The sequence below is a fragment of the Poecilia latipinna genome, unplaced genomic scaffold (assembly GCF_001443285.1).
Source record: "Poecilia latipinna isolate Pla-1442-1.1 unplaced genomic scaffold, P_latipinna-1.0 Scaffold308, whole genome shotgun sequence".
NCBI lineage: Eukaryota > Metazoa > Chordata > Actinopteri > Cyprinodontiformes > Poeciliidae > Poecilia > Poecilia latipinna.
Window position 1 is genome coordinate 70,043 of NW_015112924.1, and position 7,075 is coordinate 77,117.

The window sequence follows — 7,075 nt, forward strand, 5'->3', positions numbered from 1 at the left end:
CTTCCCTCGTTTTAATCTTCCCCTTTCAGCTCACGATAAGCTGTAAAACTGTACATAACTAAAATAAAGTTGTTTATATTTCAGATAAAATGTATTGATGCCAAGAGACAAATTTGACTTGATTTATGAACACCAATGTCATTGCATTTGATATTTGCTGAAGCTGAAGGAGCACAATGACAAAAACAGTAAGAATCCTTCAGCCAGCCATCAGATGTAACCTTTCCTTTTGCCTAGAAGACCGTCTGCCTGTTGTTAAGAGCACACTAGACTTCTCTTGAACTTTGCAGTTTGACTTGTCGGTCTCAGTGGAGTTCCCAGGATTGAGTAAAACACATCCACTCATCCAGACAGTGCAGCACCCACAGTAGTGGTGCTGACACGTCCATCAGCGAGGTGACTGCATCGGCTTTGTGTTTGTTCCAGGAACACTAAAACAGACATTTACCTCATGTGGATGAGGTTGGATTGCTTGACACACTGCCTCTGGAGGCTGGTGATGGTAAACAGGGTCAGCAACAAACTGCCAGTGCTCCACCTCTTGGCCCCAGTCCCGTCAGCTGCCTCCCATCATCACCTCTGGGCCTCATTTGTGATGATCGGGAGTCCCATGGATTATCTCCACCAGAGGCTGACACCAACAGAGTCCGCTCACCGGACTGCCAAGTGAACTCTGACACCACAGTGTTTCCGTTCAGGCGTCTTTCAACTAAAAGGTGCAATTTAATGCTTTGCAATGAGATCCATGAAAAAACAAAAAAAAACAAAAAAAAAAACGACTCACATTTGTTCTTGGGTTAATTTCCTAAACTTGTGCAAATATGTATCAGAATCAATTAGGCCTATTAATATACAGTCCTCAGAGGATTCACATCAAAGCACACAATCCAATTAGGAGTGTTTACTGTTTAGATTGAAATGCTCAGCGTTCCGCTCTTAAACCCAATCCGCATATCTGTAAACAGTGTTTGCCAGAGTGTCTTTACCAGTGGTTGTGTGTAGGCGCGCGTGTGTGTGTGAGAGAGAGGTTTGCATGTAGAGCCGGGGCAGAGAGAACAGGGGCAACATATGCAGCCATGTAATCTTCCACATGGCTTTGTGCATTTATTTTCCACGTTAGTATACATTAAAGAAGCCACCACTGAAACTGCCACACAGAAACAGAGTTTATTATTTTTGACTTTGAAAATGTGTTGAAAGAAAACAGACAAAAACATACGCACAAAATTTAAGGTTTGTTTATTTTCTAATACTCACCTTTTGAATCCAGGTATGATGACAGTTTTAAAGGCAGTGAAATTGTATATAATTCCTTTGGTTAGTTCTCTGATTATAACAGTGGTGCACCCTGCAGCACTGAGCCATTCCTCATTTCTTTGACCTGTTTGGCAAATCCAATGTTCTTGTGAAGTTTTCATGCGAATCATCGGCACAGCTTTCCACGATGACCAAAAGAGAGCACATTTTAGTTTGTAAACCAAAAACAAAAACAAAACAAAAGTTGTGGCTTGGAGATGTGAATTATTTATGAGATGAGTGGTCTCCTGCAGGCTTAGACACCACTACCTAACAGCAAAGCAGCTTTTCAGGTTCCTAATAACTTTACAACAAATACAAAAGCAGAAAAAAAACCAGGATGCCGTGAAAAAAGCATGTTTACTTTAGGAACAACTAAGTGTAGTTTTTATTCTATGTAGGTGGACAGAGTAACTCGGTCTTATATATGGATTAATATTCACTATTATTTTTGAAGCAATAGTACGAACACATTTTTCCTGTAAAGGAATGTAATGTATTATTGTACACTTCTCAATTTTTCTTAAAAAAAATAATTGCAATATAGCTGATTTTAATCGCTATATAGATGTCAGTTGTGATCAACCCACACTTATCTTATATTAAACATATTACATCATATTACAAACACTGATGTTGCAATGATAATTTTGATTTAGTATAGTGTTCAGCTCTAGTTTTAAATATTTTTTGAGTTTTCTTTATCTTCTGACTACATCCATTCAAAACATGCATTTTACAAATATCTACATTGCCTCTTGAAATAAATATTAAGGAACACAAGTTCATAGGTCAATTTCTGCTTTTGCCTCTGAGTGACATTTAGTCATGAGTTACATTTCCCTTTAGATGTTTTAGTGTTTTCTCTAGTATGTTTAGCAATGTCATCAAAGCAGAAAATTACAGAAAAAAAAAAAAAAACATGGTTACAGACCTTAGCAAGAAAATAAATAGCTACCAACAAAGCTTTGTTTGAACTGCAGTTATGGGATAAAAACTGCATTATCTGTTAATTATATTGCACTATTTACTTTTTCTTAGAAATTGCAATGAAACATAAGAAGCTAATGTAGTAGATTTACAGCATGTTTAATAGAATGAATGCTTCGCTTTTATTAACCAGATTATTTTTAAACTAATTTCTGATGTCAAACTGTTACCAGGACAGCCATAATGTAAATAATACACATAGATGTATAAGCTTGCATGTTGTAGGCTGAGAACGTATTTAAAATTCAAACTAATTTTCCTGCACAGTTCTACTATTTTAATGCTGCCTACTCGTTCCCTCTCTTAGCAGAGAACATACTGAACTCTTTGAGCTTTAGGGCTCAAGCTGCCTCTCAAACATGAATAGCAATCAGCACAGGGAGCAAGGGAAATGAGGATGTGAACACACTCAGAGAGATCAACTTTTTTTTTCTTAAAGCAAATAGCTAAAACATGTTCTCGATGAGGTACCCAAAAACGGCAGAGAATAAATGTGTGTTTCTTTTAGCAAACAGGCCAGCCCTTCAGTGCAGCTCCTGCTCATTTTACAGCCATTTTAGACTTCTGCAGGCTTCAGGCTTGCTGAGCCTGTGATTTGAAACGACAATTAATTTAGGCCTTTCTGGAACATTTCTCTCTCATCTTTTAAACAACATAGACTGCTGCCTGCAATCTGTCCCTTTCCACCTCCTTACCCCCCCTGTTTTTCAAAAATTAGAAAACTTTGCAAAAACAAAATAAGCCCAGCAGTATAATTAACAATGACACTGCTGAGATTGCTCCTTCAGATTCCATTCCAATTAGAAAAAGAAAATAGTCAGCAAGTATTGTTTGTGATATCACCCAAAAAATGCCCCTTGTGGTTGGTTTCTGCATGCGTGAAGGGACTTTTATTGAGTCTGCAGTTGGTTGTCAGAAGTAAAAAAAAACAAAGTGTGGTGCCATCTCAAAATATCTTCCTACTCTGGGCTCAGTGTCAGGGATTAATTAGTTATGTTTGGATCACACATGCTAAGAAACTCAGGCAAGCTAGTAAGGAGAAAGAAAAGCAGAAGAAAGATGAATCAATTGTGCCGTCTTCCTTAAAGTGGTTCTGATTTTAAGAAGTGTAAGCTACTTCAAGCATTTTGATGACTGTACTTTCTGGCAGCATGACATGTTTAAGTAAATTACATGTCTATAAATGCAATGGTGCTGAAAACATAACCCTCTTCCTGGGAGAAAGACTTGTATATGAATAAAGATATATGCAATAAAATAATTTCACACCCCCCAAAAATTGTTGAACGTTAAAAGCCCATAAACTCTAATTCTGTCCACCTTAATGTGCCTCGAAAATATTTATGTCTATAGAAACAGCTCAGGTGGTAACATCTGCTGAAATACACAACTGTAGGTTTTGTGGAAAACCATCCCAGTGGTGGAGTGGTGATGGAATTCAGTGGTGGGATCATCATGCTAAGGTATGCACTTTTTTTTTTTTTTTTCCACTGAAAGCTGGTCAGAGTTGTGGTGAGATGAACAGAGCTAAATGCAGGGCAATCCTGAAAGAAAACTTGTTATAGGTTCCAACACAGTTGAGACTGCTGGTGCAGAGATTCACTCTTTCAGCTCCAAAATGGCTTAATTTATTATCATCTGAAGCCTCATATTTTCTATCTTCATACTGTCAAATATGAATGGATTCTAAGAATCAGGTATTCTTACTTTTGTGTTGTATTTTAATTAAAGTTTTGATTATTATTTAACACAAATTCAACTAAAACACCCAAAACCAATGTACCAAAAAATCTATTTATATGTTTGAACTGCTTCAGTTACAGATGTCAGACATATTTACAGATTTTTACGATGCACTCTCCTCACATCTGTCTACTGACTGAAGGGGCAGAAAGATTATCCCCTCTTTGTTTGCACATATTAGTACATATTCTCACATGTGATTGGCCAGAAGGCAGCCATGCTACCAATCGAAACAAAGCTCTGCAATGAGCAGGGCGGCAGCACTGAGAGTGAGAGCTGAGCAGCGAATCATTGAGATGGTTCTCACTGGGTTTCTGCTCTTTTGATTCCCGTTGAATTAGAAGACCTAGTTTGATTGTAACCAATCACACCAGACTGTGATCCATCAGATCACAATCTGTAGTGACTCTACATCAGCGCCCTCAATTACAAAGAACGGACAAGAATTTCAGCCTGTAGATGTAAAAAGCTGGTAGAGACACAAAAGAGATGCAGCAGAAACTGTAGCATAAGGTGGTTCTACAATTTTCTGAATAAGTTGGATGTATTTAAATACAGACAGCAGATCATGGCCAGCTGGAAGTCAGCATCAGCCCACTTCATGAGAATCGAAAGTGTATTTCTGTATGGCGTAATACATTTTAAAAGCTTTCACTGGGAACACAGCTTTTGAGTAAAATCACCTCCAACATAATTTTCCTAATTACAGAGTCAGTTAAAAGTACACTTTGAGCAACTGATTCAGCAAGAGCAAGTTTCTAATGATAAAGAGCACTTTAACTAATTCCTCTTTGTTTCGTTAATGTAAGAATTCCAAGAAAAATGTGTCTGACTAGCCAGCGTTTTATACTTTCTCGTTTCTGCATCTTTTCGTCTCCAGGACAAAACATTTATTAGAGTGCCTGAAAAAGATGGCAGATGGTGACGGCCATTCCTTTTGGACAGAATACATCAGTGATGAACAATGTAACTGGTCATACTGGTGTCACATTTTAACACTGAATAAACCAGCGCTAAAAGGAAGCAGTCGGTGACATAGCTTACCATCTGCCCTGATCCTTAAAACTCAGCTTATGTACAGGTAACACTCATGGCTAAATCAAATGTTTGGTTCAGGAAAAAAATGCAATGAACTCATGAAATTGAGCCAGTAGGGAAAAAAGTATCTTGGAAGACCTCCAAATGGGAAGCCAGGGGGCAAGTATTAGCTGGCTGTGACAGGCTGTTATTCGGCCGTAGGCCTGTGGGAGTAAAGCCTCCTGGTAATGCCTGTCTGAGCCACTGCACATCTGGATGTGCCATGCAATCAAAGCCCTTCTGCTGGTGTAGTTGGTGACTATTAACGTCTGAAGACTTTTATACTAAAGCATCACCACATGACACTATGATGGAGAGAGAAGAGATGGGTAGCATGGGTGAAATGAATGGACATTCAACAGAATCAGAAACATTTAAATGTAGAAGTCAGGCAGCAAAGTGGCTCTTAGGACATCCATCCATTTTCTGAACACCCTTGTCCCTCAGTGGGGTCGGGAGGGGTGCTGGTGCCTCTCCAGCTAACATTCCGGGCGAGAGGCGGGGTACATCCTGGACAGGTCGCCAGTCTGTCACAGGGCAACACAGACACACAATCATGCACACACACACACCTAGGGGCAATTTAGACAGACCAATTAACCTAACAGTCATGTTTTTTGGACTGTGGGAGGAAACCGGAGTACCCGGAGAAAACCCACGCATGCACAGGGAGAACATGCAAACTCCATGCAGAAAGACCGGGGCCGGGAATCGAACCCAGAACCTTCTTGCTGCACGGCAACAGCTCTACCAACTGCGCCACTGTGCAGCCCACTCTTAGGACATAGATAAATTATTTACTAGAATCAAATAGAATATGATACATAATAATACTGAGAATACAATGACAAAAAACTAAGTAGAAACCTGTATAAAGTTTAGATGCTGCAAAAAAAAAAACAAAACAAAAAAAAACAGATAGACCACAACATAGAAAAGGAACTTTTATCCTGTGATGGTTGATCCTGACATTCAAACTATGTCTTTCCTTCCTCATTAATGAAAATACAGCCACATAATAAGGCAGCACATTGATTGTATCGTTTCTGACAACACTACATCATAAATACAGCACTCATATTTTTATAGCCTGTGTCTTATTCAGAAGTCAAGATTCAGGTATTACCATGCCATCTTTGATCCTGCAGGCAAACTGTTATTTCTAACAAGCCTCACCGATTCACTTATTATACGAAATTAGATGTTTTCAGCTGAAGGCTTCTCTGTATGAAATGGAATATTATTTTGCATGCCTTCTGAGAACACCTAACATGGTTGCAATTGCCATAAAAATAGCTATTCAGATTTTCTGTTCTCCATCACAGCTTTGTGCCTGTTTTTCACATAGCTGCTGTGGCAGGAAGCGAGGATGGGATGATGGCGGATGGAAATGGGAAGGGGGAATTTTCGCAGTTCTCCATATGTTGTGTCATTTGGGGGTTTGCTGGTGTCTGTGTGTGCTTGGCAGGTCTTGGCTTCTTCCCTCTGTTCATGGTGTTTGTGCAGCCCCTTTGTCTGTCTGCGCACACCTGTCCCTTGGCTTCTAGATCTGGCAGAAGGCTTAACACTTTTATGGGTCCTGTTCATGGAGAGATACTGTAAATAATACATTTTTGGGAGTTTTAAACCAAAGTAAATGTTATGTAGATGCATTTTGTGGCTTAAAAAAAATCTGTAAGGGTTGATGCAGAAAAGGTTCAGAGACAGCATTACAAAAGCTGTTTCTTTAGGTTTATTGTCCTCACGCGCTGCTTACTCTCAATGGCTGATGACTACACCTTTACTAAACTCAGGCTGCTTAAAATCCTAAAGAAAAGAAATGTCTAAGAGAAAAAACAGAACAAAGAAGGATGTAATCAGAAGTACAGGATGCATACATCTCTTGAAAGAAATGAATTTCTTGAATAAAATTGTGTACAGTCTGAGATCTGAGTGTTGCTTGCTTTTACCCCAAACAAACCTTAAAACA